This window comes from Malaclemys terrapin, chromosome 1 (genome assembly GCF_027887155.1).
Source record: "Malaclemys terrapin pileata isolate rMalTer1 chromosome 1, rMalTer1.hap1, whole genome shotgun sequence".
NCBI classification, from domain to species: Eukaryota; Metazoa; Chordata; order Testudines; family Emydidae; genus Malaclemys; species Malaclemys terrapin.
The window spans coordinates 292,407,557-292,428,643 of NC_071505.1; the positions used below are offsets into that span (position 1 = coordinate 292,407,557).

At 37.6% G+C, this 21,087-nt stretch overlaps 1 protein-coding gene across 4 annotated transcripts in view; it reads right to left on the reverse strand.

Moving 5' to 3' along the window:
* Positions 1-21,087, reverse strand: part of TSC22D1 (TSC22 domain family member 1) — a 137,612-nt gene that overhangs the window by 87,948 nt on the left and 28,577 nt on the right. The window contains exons 2-5 of one of the 4 annotated variants that reach the window (XR_008443287.1): positions 17,821-17,975; positions 17,027-17,096; positions 15,295-15,403; positions 6,494-8,172 (exon numbers count right to left, since the gene is read on the reverse strand). The exons of 2 other annotated variants lie outside the window; for them this stretch is intronic. The gene's annotated coding sequence lies outside the window, so the exon portion shown is untranslated. Of the gene's footprint in view, positions 1-6,493; positions 8,173-15,294; positions 15,404-17,026; positions 17,097-17,820; positions 17,976-21,087 lie in introns of those variants that run through there. One more of the 4 variants, XR_008443288.1, reaches the window with a different exon arrangement.

A 21,087-nucleotide genomic window follows, 5' to 3' on the forward strand; every position in this document is an offset into this window, starting at 1 on the left:
TTTTTTAATACCTGATTTACATGTTTAAAGACTTTGTAGTATTAAAACCCCATTCTGTAACCATTTTGATATAACAACAATAGTACCTGAAAAAAGTTGAGTTACTGGATTTTAAATCTTCGTTAGTGGCTTATTTTTACAACCACTAACATGCCACACATAGAACATGAAGTCATTTTTCTGTCAAGACTAAAATTAGATTAATTGTGGGTTTCTGTATTATCTGATGGTGTCTCGTTTTCAGTTCCTGTACTTCTCCGGACCTCAAGCAAGTCCCTCTTTACCCACTGTCTTGAGATTACTGAACATTCCATTTGTACACATCTCTGATCTTGGCTCCACTCAGTTTACTCCTTTGCATTTCAATCCAGATTTTGTCTCTTCATCATTGTGACCCTGGGACCTCTTGATGCCAACTGGCAGAGGGCACAGAGGAGGTGCATGGAGGTTTACATATGGTGCATAGGGATATCCCGGATCCGATGTTACGTAATAATATGCCAAAGTGTAGCATGTGAGGTCTCCACCAACAGCCATAAAACACTGGTCATCCTAACCATTGTGAGATGTCTGTATAGTTAATATTTAAGGAGTCATGTATCTATGCTGAAAATTATGCCTACAAGTCGAAGCATGAAGGGGCATCTGAATATTTAGCATATCTGGCATGTAAATACCAGGCAACACCAGCTACAACAGTGCCATGCGAACGCCTGTTCTCACTTTCAGGTGACGTTGTAAATAAGAAGTGGGCAGCATTTTCTCACATAAATGTAAATGAACTTGTTTGTCTTAGCAATTCGCTGAACAAGAAGTAGGACTGAGTGGACTTGTAGATTCTGAAGTTTACATTGTTTTATTTGAGTGCAGTTATGTAAAAAAATACTTCTATGTTTGTAAGTTGCACTTTCACGATAATAAGATTGCACTACAGTACTTGTATGAGGTGAAATGAAAAATACTATTTCTTTTCTTTTTTACAGTGCAAATATTTGCAATCAAAAATATAAAGTGAGCACTGTACACTTTATATTCTGTGTTGTAGTTGAAATCAATATATTTGAAAATGTAGAAAAACATCCAAAAATATTTATAATAAATTTGAAGTGGTATTCCATTATTGTTTAATAGTGTGATTAAGATGCCAATTAATCATTACTTTTTTAAATCTAGTTTGTTTTCCGTTAATTGCATGTATTAACTGCAATTAATTGATGGCCCTTCTATAAACAAATTTAAGTGGAGCAGTGATCTTGAGATTAAACTGGTAAGCTGTGTACTATTGCTTTGAGAGTAGCAGATCTCTGAATTCTGAGTGTCCAGCAGAACATGGGGTGGACACCCCAGAGAGATGCTTGGAGGGCTCGGTGGATGGAGTGCACCTATTCCTTGCCTACAGAGGGACAACAAAGCCTGTATAGGCTGAGAGGGGAGTGCTTGTGTTACCCAGGGCTGGTGGAGGAGTCAAGAAGCTGACCCCGGCAGGCACAGACAAAGTTTCCTCCCGTAAAGGTAGGTGGTAGTGAGATGCCTCACAACGCTGAGCACCCCCAGGAACCATCACAATCATCCTTTGTAACTCAGTCAACACAAATACCCAAAATCCAGTATGTCTCCAGATTGTGTCCTGTTACTGTTCTCTAGTAGGTAGCACAGCCAATTCTTATCATCCCTGTTCAGGAAAGTTCCTAAGCGTGTACTAGAACATGACTATGTACTTAAACTCCACTGAAGTGCTTTTCTGGACAGGTATGCTTTCCTGAATCGACAGCCACAGGAACTCCAAAAAACAACAACATGTCTATTTTCTGAGGTTCATAATGTTTACATTACTTACCATTTATTTAGTTCCCAACTTAGCTTTATTTCCATATTATCCTCTTCATTAGTGTATGTTGTACATAGCCATTAGAAACTTACTGTAAATGTAGGAATAGTATAAACCCTTAGTACAAAGAGCTAAGATTTCCAGACACTAATCCTTGCATCCTATTTCTCACCCTCCCATTTCTGTCACAATTCTAGCAAATGTGTTTATCAATAATAAGTATTGTAAAGAACCATCCTAGAGTGGGTGGTGAATGAACCAATTTTTTCCAGATCCTTTCATGATTCCATGAGGAAAGTACCGAACTTTTCAAAATAAGCCATTTAAACTATGCTCTTGAATTATGCTCCCTGCCACTATGCAGCAAATGCTCAATAGAGCTTTCCCACACCAAGAATCAGCTATTTAATTAATACACATTATATATTTCAGTTTATCAAGATAAGGTACTACTGAAATCAAGCAAGCAGAAGAGCCTTTCAAATAAATTTAAATGTCTCTTTGATGAATCATTAACAGTCAAAATCTAATTTGATAACTGACAGCATGACATCTATTTTGACAAAATATCTTCTAATTTTCAACTGTTAAATACAAACGCTGACCAAAGCGGCTACCACTGTTAACAAGGAACATTTGCTTACATTTTCTTATACCCAATTCCAATAATACATAAGAATAAGTTACCTAAACTCAGTCTCTGGAAAGAATTCTCTGGATACTACTTTTTATTAGCTGATAATCACTTTGAATGAACACGGTAATCTTGTTTAGAATTCCGGGGTCTACACAGATTGTGTCCTCTTTTAAAATTTACACTGCCTTGTGGACTGAAGTGCATCAAGTTGCATTTTTTTACCTTTCAAATAATGTTCTGCGTTCCACAATAAGATGACCAGATCATCAGCACATCTGTTTAACCACGTTTTAACTCCATTTGTTCAAATATTATTCACATTAGTTCTATACATAGATACAATGTTTCTTCCCTGCCCTGGGCTAGGAGGGAGAGTGATCAGTTGCTGACAAAGTTAAAGTTACACAAGGAATTCACACTAAAACGTAACCTATCTTAACAATTTGCATAGTCTGGTGGGGCATGTCCTCTGGATTCTAAATATACATTAATTTCCCCCCCCCCAAGAAAGCTATAATTTGTGAGATGCTATAATAAGAGCTTCCCTTATTGCTCTGCAACAAGCACCTTACTCACACTGTTCACATGGTCTTGACATCCATTTGCTTGGTGCACAGACAAACAAGAGATAGCAATGTTGGATTCTACTACAATAGAAAGAAGGGGAGCAATAGAAAGAAAGTACATCATCAGACCATTTAGAAGTATTTCCTCCCCCCCCCCCCCGATTCTAAAAAGAGGGGTAAATAACTATGAAGAGTTAAAGGGTCACTGCCTCTACCTTCAAGTCCAAAGTTTAAAAACAGTTAAAAATGTTCTCGTTTCTTTTTGGTTAATTATTTTAAAAAATCCACTCTCCTAGCCAAAACTAAAGATTTCGGAACCATTCCGCATATGCAAACGTATCACACCTCTGAAGGGAATACTAGTGCAGCTTCCCTTCAAAGTGTGGTTGACCACACAACCACTCCCAGCTCTTCATAGTCCATTTGCAAGGAAAGCCATTTTGTGGCTTCATGTTTGTGTGCATCACTAATTCCATACCAAGTTTACTCAGCTCACAATAAATGCAATTTTTCCAAAACGACAGCCCTTCAATCTCACACTGGGCTCAAAGTCAAGCTGGGCTCTCTCTCATACCTCATCAGTGATAAAAGTTCTGCAGGCCAAATTATGCTCTGAGTGCCACTTGTGCCAACCTACTTTCCTAAGAATTATGCCTTCTATCAGTTACATGTGAGCATCCCATTTGTTGTCAGTAGAATTTCAGATATGTAATAGATGGTATTATTTGACCTTCAGCATATTACTTGCTATTAAGCATGGAAAGGAAAGAGCCCAACTTGATTTTCAGAAGTCAGAGTAAATTTGCATCAAAGACAGATAAGCAACATCTATTTCACTGTAAACTGAGCAAACCTGAGATGGCATAAGTGATAAGAATGAATATGGAACCCCAGAAGTGTTTTCCCTGCTAAGCAGTTACTTCTCAGAGTATAACCACATTGTAAGGAAGGGAGAGATCTCCAACAGACACATTCAAGAGATCTGGAGTAAGCATCGATAATGTGTTTTCTCAACGCTAATAAAGAGGATTAGCTACAGTTGGGGCAGCAATGTTGGAAAGATATTGGAAAAGAGACTTCACATCACTCCCAAGACATTGTATTACAGAGTCAGGATACAGACTGAAGAGGATGGACAGAAGGTATGGAGATGTACTGGGACAGCTTGAGGGACCAGGTTATGACTTGCAGAGGAAGGGAGAGGGAGATGCCAACAGTCAGGATTTTCTTAATGGGTTGAGAGAGGAAAGTCTGAACTGGACAAAGAAGTCAGGGTCACTAATTGCTAGAAGTAGGCACCTATAAGGAAGGTAGGGATCACATAAAGGAGAAATAATTGGGATTGGGTAGTTCTAAAACTTAAGGAAGTTGAGCCAAAAATCAGGCAAACAGAGGTGAGTCAAGTCCCAAGACATTCTGCTAGGGCCTGGGCTATAAGACACTAGCATCATAGGGTAGGATTTCTTGTTATAGTCCTGGTATTTTGGAGTCAGGATAAAGTAGACAGAGTGATCACCTTCTCTGAACATGTATGGAAATCTGAAATATAATATAAACATAAGGAAACAGATTGTTTTAATACCTTTATTAATATTTGATAATACATAATCAATAGACACCTTTCTAAAACACTCCAGAAGTCAAGCTGCAGGTTTCGGAGTACCAAAGATTACATTACACAATGCTGGTGCATAGAGCAGAAGTATCAAAATACCAACAAAAAACTATGTTATTTTTAAAAGTGTTAAAAAAAATTATTTTCATGAATAGAAATAAATTTTATATGGATAGTTAAGTTTCCAAGGGGTTGTAACAGAGCCAAGTAATTTTTTTAAAGCTTTTTTTAAAACTTAATGTTGTCTTTAGAGACTTTACTATTAAAACAATTCTCAGTTGGTGTGCAGAGTAATTTAGATTATCCTTCACCAAATAAAGTTATTTAATACCTCAATTCAGAGAAGGATGCCTATTCAGGAAGGGCACTTAAGCATGTTCTTAACTTTAAATCAATGGGACTTAGTCACATACTTAGGTCCTCATCCAGGACAGCACTTATACCAGTGTTTAAGATCACATATTTTTCCCTTTTCTTGGATTTAAAGATGTTTAGTCCTGAAGCTCTTAAGTAACTTCTACAATTGAATTTTAAATCTCTGGATGCAAAAAAGTCAAAATAAATGTACCTATAGTAAATAAGCTATTCAATATGCATAAGTGAGATACTGATTTCAAAGTAAGACAAAGACAGCTTTCTTTAAAAAGTGAAATACATCTTCACTTTTGATTTACCACACTGAACTTTATACGGCATCACCACACAATTGTGTTTGTGGATTAAAGAAATCAGTTTAAATAAATTTATTTTAAATCAGTTACTGCAATTCCATATTTTAACAAACATTTTATCAATTTTCTAAAAAACACTGAATTATAAATTATGTGTATTTTACAGACTATATGACTACAGCAGAAATCAGGATGTAGGCAATAAGCATTTTGATAGCTATTCTTGGCAAAGGAAAAGCCACATGAATGATTTTTTTAATCTGCAAGGGCCCCAATTTAAGTAAATCCTCTGTGAATGGCTCACTCTGTAAGTATGTATTTAAGCAGCACTATCTAAACAATTATTTTTAGACAATATACTTCAACTGAAATGCATTCCAACAATAATAAGAAATCACAACTGCCATGAAGCAGTAGCCTGGGGGCTATGTTAAGATTGTTAGGCAATTTAGGTATGCTGGTTGATTTAATGAAAGATCTAGGCATTAGTTAAAAATGTTTCATGGTGAACTGATTTAAGAAACTAAGTGGAAGGAGGCACAAGCATCTGATTAGTTTATTCCAACTGCCAGAAGCAGATCATGGGGGGGTGGGAATATATATGCTCTTCCACTCCTGTAAAGGCTAATGTTAATCCCCTATAAGAATTTCCAAAACTAGTTTTGGGGTGGTTTTTAGAAATCTGAAGCGCAAAAAATAAACTTTGTTCTTCAGGAAAGTTTGCCTACGACGTTCAGTAATATGCTTCAAGTAATGCCAGACACTTACTTATTTCTCAGCTGATCTGGCACCACAATAAACTGAATTTGGTTATAGAAATTCTCTTATAAAGACTGCTACATACTGATTTTAACTATGTATAGAACAGGCTTTCCCCCAAAACACCTTAAAAGGGTGACAAGCCACACTGAATTATATTTCCCTCCGCATTTCTCTCCTGAGCCCTCCAAAACACTTAAATTTAAGTTAACAATTTGCTTCAATTTGTAGAAATTTCAAATGTGTAATAGTGTATATTTTGACAATTTGGGCTCAACTCTTTCCTAAAAACCCAGAGAAGGAGTAACTGATTAAATAAATCCATTATTTTCCATAAGTTCTCTTTACAGATATACTTGATAGTTACAGAAATTGAACCAGAAGTGCAAGGGGCGGGTGGGTGGGTGGGGGAATTGGTCTTATAAAAGCAGCAGTGTCTGGAGCACAAGAGAAGCAGGTTTCACAGATTCCCCTGAGGTCGCCTATGCAGAGGATGAGGAGGCCCAACTTCACTTAATTTGAGATTTGAAGATCTGCTCACGGTAGTACAGCTGGAGACTTGCAAGCTTTATCCATGTATTTACTTGAACCCTGGGTCAGCAAGGTAAGAGGGGCCAGATCAAACAAACAGTCCGCACAACACTTCAACGAAGAACTACAGGAGACCAGAATGTCTCCTGAATGAACATTTATTTCCTAGGAGCTATAATCTGTCTGGGCTTCCACCCCAAAGACAGCTAATATTCTGGCTCTAAGGATTCTGCATGATCTGGAAAAAAACAAAAAAACAAAAAAAACACCACCACCTCCTCTTCCATAACCCAATTTGTATCAGGGAAATCTTACTTGTGAAAGGTCAAGATTCAAGAATAAAGTCTCATCATCTGGAATCCTAGAAGGCCCTCCTCAAGGTCTTTCCACTGAGGGCTCATGGCACTGAAGGGCTGAAAGTTCATGCAGCAATTTTTGGGAAGCAAGGAGGGAGAGAAGAGCCACTGGATCCATGGGGTAGAGTATTGAGTGCAACATAGTTCTAGTTGAATTTTCTTAGTATGAAAGAAGGACTGGGGGAAAAGGGGCCAGGACCTTTGAGGCTCCAAAAGCCCTCTTAGAATCCCATTGCTCATTGAAGGGTTGATCTCTGTGGTTTACAGCCAGGGGACACCCACAATAGCCTGTCTGCCTCAGCTATGACACAGGTGGAGATGGGGAGGTCTGGCAGTGGGCAGTCTGAGGGAGAAGCTGCTGCTGCAGCATGTGGTGTGAAGTGAGGAGGGAGAGCTTACAGTTAAGCTCCCATTAAAAAAAAAATCTCACACTAAAATCATTCTCTGGGCCATTGGCATAGCTGCAGGGAAGGGTCAGCAACATCCCCTTTGATCGGTGAGAGTTCTTGCCCGGGCACCCTGCTCCATTGTAGTCACACAGGCAAATCAAAGCATCAGGGAAATTGCAAAATCCAGCGATGCGAGAACTAGTAAATCAGATTTCCCTGGCTGAGAGAAAAGTGTGTCTGGGTCCGCCTACATGGTTTCCACAGTCATAGTATCTCAGCTCTTTTGTGCAGAGAGGGGAGAGAGGAAGAGCAGTAGGAGAGCCTACAGCCCAACACAGTACTGTGAGTTGGGGTTGGAGACAATGAGGTGCACATACAAACCCCTCAACAGGAAACTTTCCAAAACTACAGCCAAGTGGGTGGGGAGAGAAATGCCTTCCCTATTTCTCACAAAAATCTGCTGAGCCAGAAGCTCTTCCCCTCTCAGTCTAGAAAGGTGGGCAACAAAGAAGAAAGGGCAAAGGACCAGCCAAGTCAGTCCTCCACACTTGAGGAGAAGGCAATACAAGCGGCAATCCCCAAGTGGACTCTACCTACCTGCAACACTGATGGGGGGGTTCAAGAATTCAGTGTCTACCCAGGGAACAAGGGAGGAGCAAATCCTGGAAGCAGATCCTTCCCCAAAGGAAATCTCATTTTGACTCTGCAACTTGAGAGTTTCTGCCTGAAACTGACTCACTCTGATATTTCTTGGATTCTGTCTTCTTCCTTTCTTCAATCATCTTTCCTGTTGGTTTCTTCCCTTTGCTTTGGGGGTCAGCTGGAAAAAGAATGAAGCAGAAGGCTAAGGCATGACTCCATAATTCCAGGACAAAGAGGTAAGACTGAAGGGGAAGGAGAAGTGTATTTGATACCTTCTGAATAACAGCTGTTTTACAGGTTTTTCAATGCTCTGATTTGTCAAAAAATGGCTAAAATCTCTCTTTTTAAATTGCCAATAGGCCAAGACCAAGCACAGGAGGTTTTTGTCCAGAAAGGTTTTTTTCATGTTGTTACAAGTAGAGCTCGTCAGAAAATTTTGAAATTGTCCAAATTTTGTAGAAAAACTGAATTTCCACAATTCTTCCTTCCATTTTCTGACAAGCTCTAATTATAATCACAGTATCTACTATTGCAACACAATGAACAGCTCTTCACAAGATTAGGCAGAAAGAAGCTGTGGGATGAAAAGGTGTTTGTACTTACCTGGAAGTTTCCTTTAAACTGTCCCCCTTTTCTTAGCAGTACTAGTCCACAGCTCCAATAGTAAGGTCTTCCTCTCTACTTGCAGAACCAGACCTGTCAATCACTGGCAGCAATGTAAAACTCACTTCCCCTCCTGAAAGCCCACCAGTTAGGAAACTTCAACAGTTAATATGGTACTGTATAATTGTAACTACACATAATGCCTACTATAGAACACAAGAACCTCCGCAATCCCTGTACTATTTTTTGCATTCCTAGACCAATTTTTCTTCTCTCGGGAGCTGGATCTGTGACGCTTTACTACCTGAAGAAAGCAAGTGTTCAGGTAATTAATCTGCCTATTCTTTAGCACAGGAACTTCCATAGATCTTTAAGATTTTACCAGCACTGTGTGGCTGAAGTAATGGGGCATGGCAGCTGAAGTCGATGCAAATATATGCCTAATTATTTACTTTAGTCTGCCTTTGTTCACTGAGGTACACAAGTACCTGAAGTACATGAATGAGTAAGGTGACTCTAAAGAAGTTGCTTTACTTGCAGATGAAGAAAGATCCTACCTCTTTCATCAGTTCACCTTCAGACACAGAATATGACGAAGACTTTGTTTAACGTGGGAGCTTTTTCCCCCGATAGCAAGATCATCTTGTAGACAATTGAGGATGCACTGTTTTAGTTGAAATTCATGATCTCTGCCTGAATATTTGAATTTTACCACCACGTTGGTTCACTTCTTTCCAGAGATTAAAATGGTGGACATGAATTTGGCTGAGCATCATCTCTTTTTAATTATGGTTTGCTCTCAAAAGCCAGATGCAGCCTAGTCAAGTCTGCTTGGCCCCTTATGCATGACTAGTCCTTGTGGAAAAAAGGATCTGTCCTGCTTTGGAGGAAAAGTAGCTGATCGAGCAAGATACTGATCAGGTCCAGGCAGCGGGGTCTTCTTAGCCAATATATCATCTTTGCTTTCTCTAACAGTCTACATCATTCTGGATAGGAGTAGAAAAGGAGAAAAGAAAAATGGTAGTATATGCAGTGATCTTTGGGACAGAGCTTCTGTTGCTATTGTATTTGACAGCTGAATACTCAAAAAGAATAAAAATAATACAAATCAAAGTAATAATTCATGTATTGCACGGTGAATAAAAGGGTCTCACTGGTCGTATCTGATGACTGACACTACTTTGCTCCTCAAAGAGTTTTCATGCTGCTAGAAGATGTTGCTTGCACTTCCACCTTCCATAACAGTAGTGACATGTAATGTCTTGAGTATCGCACTGCAGTCCCTGGCTGACAGGTATTGGGAGTCCAAAGAGGCATCCAAAACACAAACAATAGAAACTTCCACAGTATTGAACCCAGCCAAATTCTCTCTTGGTGCTAAGCAGAAGTGCACCCAAACATTAAATCAATCCACCCATCCAAGAATTTGCTAAGTAAAGCAAGCAGACATATGTGATAGCTGGCCCATCCCTTTGTAGTTTTCTCTCAGGCAGGAATCTACCTTCAGATCCCTCGAGTCTCTCAGGAAGGAGTGGCTAGCCTTTCAATGCACGAAAGAACTCCCTTGGAAAGGATAAAAAGCACATAAGTTTGCATAGGTTTATCTTGAGGACTCAGGAATAGGAAGATGGGTTCCTGGTTTGTATGTTCTGGCTACCATACACTCTAAATGGGACTTTTGAACTCCTACTGTCACATTGGTTGGATTCTGCTATATAGATGTGTGTCTCCAGGCTGGGGACAGCTAGATTCTTCTGCATCTTTTTGGAAGCTTGTGGGATGGTGCTTTTTACTTAGCCTTTCCTTTTTCATGCTTCCCCTTTTTCAGATTTGGAGGGACAGAGGGAAAAGATCTAGCTCTGATGCACTTGAATTCCTCTTAGGCGTGTCACAGACATGGTTCCTTCTACCTTTGGGGGTATATGCTTATCCAGGGAAGTCTATGTTCTTGACCCTATTTGAGTTATTTTCATGAGGGCCAGTGTAAGAGATTCAAGATGCTCGAATGTGCTTGGGCCAGCAGGCTAGATCCCATATATTTACTGTGAAAAGAATTTGCAGATTCCTTTGATGTGGAGGACTGTGTTGGGCTCTTCCTCGCTGGAGAGAGAGAACATCCTGGTTACACCACCACCAGGGAAACACAAGCTGACTTAGTCTCTTGGAGATGGGCACGACAAATAGATTTAGAAAGTAGACTGATGGTCTCTTGTTCCCTTTTCTGCCTGGTCCACCGGCTGTACCGCGTGCTGGTCATCTTCCTTTCACAGCCTTTTGTGGAGAGGCAAGATGCAATGCTGTTGCTCCACATGATGAACTACTTTTATTGTTGATGAGGGCTCTGGGAGTGCAGCAGCTCCCTCTGATGCCTTGTCTGAGCTGGTCTCACTCTATTGCTCCCAATAGGAGAGGGTCGACTGTCACTCAGTGCTTCTTGGGGTTAGGGATACAGTGGCAACTGTTTCTTTCATGGCTCCGCTAAGAACCTCACAAAGTAGGCCTACACAAGTCTGTGTATGACCACTATGGAAGCCCTGTCTGGAAGACAGACAAAAATCCCAAGAGATGCATTTGGTAAGTAGAGAGGAGCATAAGCAGAAAAGCTTCCCTTTTCCTTTCTTCGTCTATTTGTTTGCCATGATGAGAGCAGCATTTGTCCGAGTGCACACTGCTGCAGTACCTCAGCGAAGGAATGCAGAATCAAAGTCTAATTCCAGACACCCAGCTGCTAAACCAGATGTATTTTAGCCCTCTAGATCCACTGAATTCTTTTGCTTTGTTTAAAAATGTAACTGATCATCTGCAGCAGTGAAATACGAGCCACCTATCTGCAGCTACAGATGCAGAAGTAAAAGTGATTGTTATCCTACTTCCCATTATTGACAGGTCTGGTTCTACTTCCAGGACTGCAAGTAGGCTGCAAACCCACTACAGGATTTGTTGACCTGCCTATGCTGAAAAAAGCTGTTTTCAAAACCATGTACGCAGTACAATACCAACAGAGTAAATCTTGACAAAGTAAACGTCTTCTTTTGGCACCAACAAAAAACAAATGAATTGTTAAAACATCAACAATGGACATGTCATAATGATTGCTTGGCACTGAGTTCTGTTGGCTATTGACACTAATTATGAAAAAACTGAATTTTTTAAAAAGTTAGAGTGGAAAAATGGCTTTTGAACAATACAGCAGCTACATTTTAAGGGTCTGTTAGCATTTCCTTTAGAAACCTACTTTAAGGGGTTTTATAACGCAGCTGAATAAAACATGCTTAAGGCTGAAACTTGGCATAAAATTGCTTCTATGAGACATTTTAATTTATTTTAAAAGTAAATTAGGTTTAATTACTTGAGACATCTACAAAAATAACGTGTGATCCTGAATCTCCCTTGGGATGGTCACAAGAATCAGTAGGGTTATCTTATTTTACATCTTCAGTAATGATCTCGGAGTTAAGGTAAACCAAATGTTAATGAAATATAGAGATTTTAAATGGGGAGGTATTGCAAATACCAGGAGAAAAGAAAAAAGGATAAAGAGATCTAGAGAGGTAGAAAATATGAGCAGGAAATAAAACTAGATTCAAATCAGAAAGTGTACAAGCTAAGGGTTTATCTACACTGGAATAACAGACATATGGAAAAAAATACAAAAACGAAATAAGTGCACCTTAGCTAAGCAGCAACTAAAAGGAACATGATAACATCTAAAGGGTGTAAATATCAAGAAAGGAGAGGAATTTAAGGTGACCGAAGAGGATATAATTAGGAGCAATAGAATGAAATTTAGTCTATTGAGGAAAATGTCCTGACAAGGAAATCTTGTAGATTATAGAACAGTCATCCACAGGAAGAGGTGAATGGCACATTTTCTTTAGACATTTAAAATTACACTGAATGAAGTACTAGAAATGTATTGTGAGAACAAGCACACATTGACAACAGGTGAGACTAGATGAGACCACAAGAAATGAGTTTTTTCCTTTCTGATCACTGAACTATCAGTAGTGTAAGTGTCCTGGCCTTAAGAGCTTTTGATGGCATAAAACATTGGTTTCTAGAATCAGTAATTCTTGAGATAACAGCCATTACAGTGGAGGAGGAAGGAAGCAAAATGATAATCTGAATAGTTGATTTTAAGGTCAAATATCACACAGACTACCATGAAAAGAAACTAATGCTATATACCATCAGAATGCTCAGAATTGCAACCTTCCAGTTTGTATAAAGCTTTGGTTTCTAACCATTTTGTTCTAGCAGGGTATATGTGTCACCAGTTTGGGAGCTCTGCTACAAATGATATGGACCATATCAGATTAGAATATATTTGATTAAATTAGTGCTGAATATAGCACATCCTGGGCCAGTGCTGTTTTCAATCCTTAGATGACCATCCTAATTTAAGAGTTTCACAGAGTTTCCATCAGATCAATCAACTTTTGTGTCACCTTCGCAAAAGTTTGAAGTATATTTCTCTTGCCTATTTTAAAGTCAAGAGAACATGCATAGAAGCAGTAAATGCATGGGAGTAATGAGGCTGAATCATGTATTACTGATTATAACAAATGATTAACGAAAGAATAATTATGCATAAATGTAGTCATTTGATAAACCTTATAATTTTGGCTTTTTTTAAAAAAATACCAAGTCACTGATATAGTGGTCCAAAAATCTCGCTTTTAAAGGTCATTTTAAGTTACAGGTAGCACATTTTAAAATCCTTAGTAGAAGGGGCTATCAAAGTTGGGTTTTTTTTATTGTTTCTTTTGTTTCCTTTCAAAGTTTGTATGCCAAGTGTAGCTAACAGCAAACTTCAGCAGCCTAGTTAATAAAGCATTTTAAACCAGACTTTAATAGTCAGATCTCATTGGCACTAATATAAGTCCACTGGAAAAAAAAATATTTTTATACACACACACACACACACACACACACACACACACACCCTCTTTTAATTTTCGGGAAATTCTAAGCCTCAAGTGGTTCTGGAAAAAGTATTTGAATTGGTAAAAAAAAAAAAAAAATTTGTTTTTCAGACAAAGATATAGTGGCTTTTTTGTTTTTGTTTTGTAAGGAGCTAATTTTTGGAAGAAAAAAAACAAGGTTACCAATATATTGGTGTGTGTGTGTGTGTGTGTGTGTGTGTGTGTGTGTGTGTGTGTGTGTGTATATATATATCTCCTTAACATACTCCAATTATTTCGCAAAACTTGCAATTTCTTTATGTTAATAGGGGCTTTCATTTTACTTCTCAGAATTCAGTGCTGGTTTACTTGATTCAGTTATACCTGCAATTAGCTTATGTGTTTTTTTAAAAAACACATTTGATTATTTTGTATCTTGCTGATTTTCCACTCAATACTCTGAATCCTCACATTTCTCCTACTCTTCTGTAGTCTTTTAAACCAGTTTTTTGTTAGTGTCAAGTTCCAAGTTTTTGTGCTACAAACGAGCAGTGTGAAGGGTAACCACTCCAATAAGGCTACCTGCATTTTTCAAACTGAATTTTGCAGATGACATTTTGCTAGTCTATTCTCCTTTGGTATTTTCGCCTGCTCTTCTCCATGACTCTCCTCTGATGTTTGTAATTTCTGGAGAACTCAAATATAGTAAAAAGTGAAGAAAGTTTGCATCCCTAACATATAACCATCCTACTCTCAATAAATATGGATCATTGCCATTAACGCTAGTGGAGAATTACACATTATGCATGGAAAAGAAAGAATCCTAAATAGACTACTTTTTGTAGCATTCACTCAAAAATGTAACTGCTATCCTATTTTGAAAAGGGACTCAACGATGGCATTGTGTGGTTCCATGTTTATTGTGTTCCATGTCAAATGTTCTCAACTTTCAGGGGGAAAAGATTGTTTCCTATCAGCCTCGTACTCTAAGCCTGGAATATGAGACAAACTGGATTCTTTTCTTGTCTTTAGCAGCAATAAAGGATGAGGCTGATTTGGGCCCTCAGTTATACCAGTTGACTTACTGGAACTTAGTCTTATTGCTGAGGCACAAGCAGATCCTTGATGTTCTCTTAGTTGTGTTGGTTCTGCTAACAGGAGTACAAAGTGGTAAAAGCTTATTTTAGTCTAATGTGTGCAGATGATTGAATACATATGGGGAACAATTTAAGCCCTGACCTTGCAAATGACCAGTGTGCCCATGCACTATGTACTGCAGGATCAGGGCCCAAGATCTAGTAAGAAGGTTCAATTTTTAGTCATTTTTCAGAAGAGTGCCACACTTTAAAAGTTGTTGATTTCACCCAGCTTATTACATATGTAAGATATTAACAGTACAAAAAGTAAAGCTAATGATCTTCCCACAGAGCTTAGTTGAAGCTATATTCAGTTGTACTGAATATTCTTGAAGTAGTTCTGCAATAATTTAGCCATTTAACATTCCCAGAATGTTTTGATTTAATTAAGTTTCCTTACTGGACTAAATCCCAAAATTTACCTATATTTTAATTATTTTTAGTATTAGAAATTAATATCCATATATATTTTCCCCAAAATATGACTTAAAACAAGACAAACAAAATATGCTGAGTTCCTCTTGTTTTAGTCTTTCCTTGTAAGGAAATTCTCGCCAACTCAATTCAGGCAGAGTTTTCTATTTCTTTTAAATAAAAAACTACTTCTTACACTCACTTCCCCTCCATCTCTTCTCCATGCAAGCATCTTTCACCTACCTGCTTTGCTCAGTCAGACCTCCCAGCATTTGCACTAGACATAATTAACTTTGGTAATGCCTCTTCATAGGCATACCAGTGTGCAATGTTAGACTCAGTCATTCTGTATCTGTTGAAATATTAGCACTTGTTTTAGATCACTTACAAAGAACAAAGTTAAGCCATAGAAAATCAAACAAAACAGATACAAACACGCACATACAGTTTTATTTCTACCTTAGGCTCATTACTTTTGTAGAACTATAAAATATAGAAAAAACAACATTTGCACCAAAAACCAAACTTACCCCTCTTAACGATGTGGGTTTCAAAGTCTGATTAACCATATTTTAGATGGTTTTATGCATCTCACAGGACCCTCTCCTTCATTTGAGTCAAGCCTTGATTGACAAAAATGAACACGGTCTAGGGCAGATAAAAAGAACTTCCCTCTTGATGAAACAATGCTTCCCTCTAGCACCCAACCAAACATGCAACAGACTACTAGCCCTTTTGATCACAAACACTATTTTATTTAACTGAACATTTTTCTGCATGATTACTGCATGCACAGATTCTTTTGAACTGAATTCTTGACAACTATGTTTGCCACATACTTTCTTTGGAGCTTCATATTAATTTCCTGACCTATTTTATTTCAATTATTTTTCCTTAAGAAAATAACTAAGTTACAGACTGATATTGTTTCAAAATATGAATTTACATTAATTTAATGAAAATCTTCTATCTGAAGATTCTGAAGATAACCCCAGCTCCCCTCATCAGATGTGAAGGGCCATTATTCAGTGAGATATTTAAAAGCTATTAAGACTAAAAAGAGTTCTTTGACCCCATGATTTTCTTTTAGGGTAAAATTTTAAAATTAAATTACAACCTGCACTGGGAGAGCTTTGCATTAAAAATAAATGTTTTGAGACAAACTCTAGAAGATGTACCTAAATTAGGAATTTCTAAATCTTAAGTGTATGTTACATGTAAATTATAGATCTACTTTATATTTTCTCCTCGTAATTTTAATAGTAATAGCTTCCTACCTACCACCAAATAAAGTGAAAGAAACTAGAACGAAGTGCAGAAAGAAGCATACAAATCTCAGCCTAAGATAGTTGAGCTGTTCCCCTCTGTCCCATTTCTGTAGGTAGACTATTTTAATCAGTGAACATATGTTGAATTGTCCCTTCTAAACAAACAAAAAACCCAAACCCAAACCCAAAATAAAATAAAATAAAAAAAACCCACAACATAGGCTTAGGGCATGAAAGTGCTGTCAAAACCAAAAAAAAGCAAATGCAGGATACATGTGACAACTTAGGGTCAGCTAACTTATGGGAAATTGGTTTCGCTTCATTAAGTATCTGCAATGCAATCACTAGCACATGCCCAAGGTTATGTTTTGAGGCTGTAAAGTTAAGCCATGTTTTATGTGGTGTAAGATTTCATTTAGAATTATTCTAATTTTTAACCTGAGCTACTCTAACAAGCTGTTTGCCCAGATAAAGTTTTTAATAAATCTTAATGATAATAAAACGGGATATCCCTTAAGCATTTAGCCAATTAAACTATATAGTTTGTCACTACTATTTTGCTAGACAAGAATTATATTAGCAATAACCACCTAATGTCAATTCCTGCAACCCAAGGGTATATATTTTCATGTACCTCTGAGCTTCCTTTAACGCTTTAAATCAGATGGTCAACATCGTAGTTCCCATAGTTCCAAAAAGTGACTTACTGTAAGACCAGCTGTTAGGATCAAGAATCCCTCAATGTTTTTTTCAAGTGGTCAGTTCAGCAGGGAAATACTTGGGGAAAAAAAAGCAATGACCTCTTATTTGTGCATTTCACATAAAATAATGCAGTACACAATCCCCACGAGACAAGCATACAACTTGTTTATGTATGTGGTACCAAATAAAGCTATGGTCCTCCAATGGGATCTGGTTGGGCAAACTCTTACTTTCCTTGGGAATTCAATTGAAATCAATGAGACTCTGCAAAGCTGCAAGCATCTGCCTGCGTTAATGCAGCTGCAGAATCAGGGACTACTTTATTTAAAAACCCCACTACAATAGTTATGAGATGATTGAAGAACAAAAACAAAGGGGGGATAAGCATTTGGAAAGTTCCATCCCATCTGACCTTTCTGGAAAAATTATCATAGCAATTAATTTTAGGAGCCTAATGAAAGTGACAATACTACATTAAACTTCAACCAATTCAAATACATTACAATGTAAACTCAGTATAGCTTTCAGAAGCATCAAGCATTCAGCTAACTAATCAAAAGTTTGCTCTTCTTTTAGTAATATGCCTTAGTATCAAGATACAGCATTATGAACTTTTAACAACTGCCATTAGAAATTAAAATATTTCTTAAAATCTCTCCTCTCTGTTCTGAAAGTGGTGTTAACGGTGTTTAATTTGCTGCTGCTTTGTTGTTTGTTTTCCCATTATTATATTTTAAAGAATAACACACTAATTGCTTGCCTTTCATTACCAACAGCAAGTATGTGTTTGCTCTCAAACCTTTGAACAGTCTGTTCCACAGTCTTGTAGGGTGAGGGGTGTGTTCCACATTGAATTAAAAGCAACTGTCATGAAGGATGCTTTCAGTCTCTAGGGAAAGGGGTGCCAGAAATTTCCTTGAAAAATGTTCGCTGCTGCCTCTGAAGAAGTCATTTCTCCATTCATCCAAGTCACATGTTAAGAGAGTTTAGCAAATTAGGAGAAAATGAGAAAAAGACGCAGTAGAAACACACTTATTAAATTATTTTAGGTTTTAAAATATTTTCTGCTGTGAAAGTCTCTCAAACCCAAGAAAGTATAAAAATACAAAAAGATCATATTGCTTACACACACTTATATGTAAAAATATCTAGCAAATCAGTTATCAAGGAAGGTAAATGTTTAACCCCAACCACCTTTACAGTGGAAAGTTTTATTAAAGTGAAGTGTTAAGTTAAATGTACACTTTTTAAAAAAAAATCAGGGATAAAAAATAAAAGTAAACATTGAGGCAAATTATCTTGATCTCAGGTTGAAAGTGTGCGGAACACGTAGTGAACCCTGATACTAACTTCAATTGGAAAAAAAAGATGGTAAGAACTACCGGAGAGCATAATTCTTTAAGGAAAACAGACATTTTCTGTGTCTTATGTTTTTGGTATTTCAATTAGCATACACTTTACTATGAGCATTCTCAAACTTATAATAATGTTGTTCTTTAAGGCTCTGTGGCACTGCCTCAATCTGGGTCCAAAGGTTTGCATTAATATGCTTCATCCTGGCAGAACCCAATAACTAGGTAGAGCACCATTGACTTTGATGAAGTTCTGTGCAGGCTTAAGGTTTTGTCTATATTGAGCTTCTGGTATGATTAGGGCCCTAATGATGAGTGTACTACTTAGTTTTGAGGCTTAGTCAAAATATTGGCATCAATGGCGTGGTATTTGTGATTTAACCCTGATTTAACTCAGGCCTCCCATGCACACACCATGATGGAAGGTGACAGTCTTCCTTGCTGTTCAATGCAGTTAGTTCAAATACCCTCCTATTTGCCAACTATTTAAAAACTACTCTAGTCTCACATTGCAGTGCTTGTGTGTGCAAATATTAATTTTAAGCAAAGACTTCTATGCTTGATAATTACTTCTGCCAATTTCTCATTTTTAATTATATGCAAAGAAGTCAAAAGAAATGTTTTTATTTTTACACTAATACTTCATATTTTCTTCTTACTTTAGACTCCTGATGCATGAGTTTAGGAACGTAATCAGGGCTTTGGAGCGGAACCCGGAGCTGGAGCACAAAGCAGCTCCGGAGCAGTGGAGCTGCAGTTTTTTGCCTGGAGCTGGAGCACAGCTCCAAAGCCCTGAACATAATGACACAGTAGATCTAGGAACTTACCATTAGAATACAAATAGTAGGGATCCTACAATGAGTAATAGGGCCCTAAATCTGAAAATAGAGTTTCTCTCAGTGATAGAGGAACATAAACTGCTATTAGCTACCATTCTAAAGGATCACATACATACCCTATGTAGGAGTTTAAATGTTTAAAATGTATGTACACTTAAAGGGACTAGACTAGTAAGATTTAAGTAGTTAAAGCAGAGTCATCTTTGAAGGTTTTTTTTAATCTTTAAAGCTGTAACAAAAGCATTATATTCTGAACACAAGTAATAATTTTACTTGTGCCACAGTTCAAAAAGTTTAATCAACTTAACTTACAAAAACTATAGCTTTTAAATCAATGCTTTTTTTTTACATCTTACTTCAGTGATTTGCAAATGTAAAATATTTTATCAGCATTTCACAAACAGATAGGAATAAAGTGCTCAGAGGGAATTAAATCCTTCCAGGGACGTTTTAGTTCAAATCTAATTATGAATTTTTCCTCACTCTTTCTCCTTCCTTGCTTTTTATTCCCAGTTGTAGCCTATAATTTCTTTGAGGCAAGAGAGGAATGTCACCCTAGAGTTTCCAAATACCAACGTTTTAGAATTTTTCCCAATTAACCAGCAAAATTTTGCTTTTAAGTAGTTAAAGTTGAGTATTTCAAAAGTTGCATCTGATTCTGAGTGCCTCTAATTTTGAGTGCCCACCCTGAGACATATTGAGCTTCATTTACAGAGGCATCCTCCCGCTTAAGCCACCCCAAATTAGGGGAAACTTTTCAAAAAGTCTGGACCCTAGCTAGATAAGCTGGTGCCAGAACAAATACCATCCAAGAGAAGTCATAAAATATAAACTCGAATGGATAGAATTACTTTTTAAAATTATAACCAAACTGGAAGTTAAGAAAATGAAACACTACAGGCAGGGGCCATCACAAATTAGGCAAGAGTCTGACTGGCATTCTAAAAGGAATCTCTACAGGAAAAGGTGTTGGTTCACAGCACTCTCAGTGAAAGGAGAAGAGACACTATAAAGTACTGGAAGGGGGACGCAATCCTCTCTTGTGTCGATATACCTAGCACCAATCTAAGTTCAAAGGGTTCTTTGAAGTCAAAAGACACGTCAGCAAAATGTACATTTGCATCCAGTATTTAATGAAAGCCAGAGAAAAACTAATCTAAAAAAAAAAAAAAAAAGCTTCTCCAAAGGGAGTTGAAAGGGACTATTTGTTTACATTGACTGTCATATCAATAGGGACCCTTCTCCGAGAAGTCAGCAAAATTCCCACTTCTAATACTAATTTTGCACTTTAAGCCCTCCCCAGTTCTTACACCGAATTGAAATAACAATGATAATTGAAATAGAGGCCTTCTTGCCATTTTAAACAATGTTTTGTTAATACTCATTACTGGAGAGATCAAGTGTGTTGGGCTGATCAATTAAATAGAGAGACTGCAATCTTCAGCTTCTGAGGTAGGCTTCTGTTGTAATTGTTATCCATGGTGGTGCTGTCCATAGAATTTCTTTCATTAGAGGAGGATATATCTTTACTAAATGAAAGAAGTGAGGATTAATGTGGTTTCCACTGATTCAGTCTCAGGGTCCCACTGTGACAGTCTGAAGTGACAATGTAAGGTAGTCCAAAGTACCAAGTCAACCAGATAGCAGGGACCTTTTACTTTATTATTATTACTATTATTAAATAATAAATGTGAAAATTAGAGAAAGATACTGTCTGAAGCAACTTGCAGAGAAAAGTACCACACTATAAATTTCAGTGTTTAGGTCCAAAGTAGGATTTTAAGGAGGGGGAATATGTACAGCCAAATTTTATTGAGTTTTGCCTCTGGTACCTGCCAGAAGTTTTAAATAAGCATTAACAGAGAGGGGGAAAAA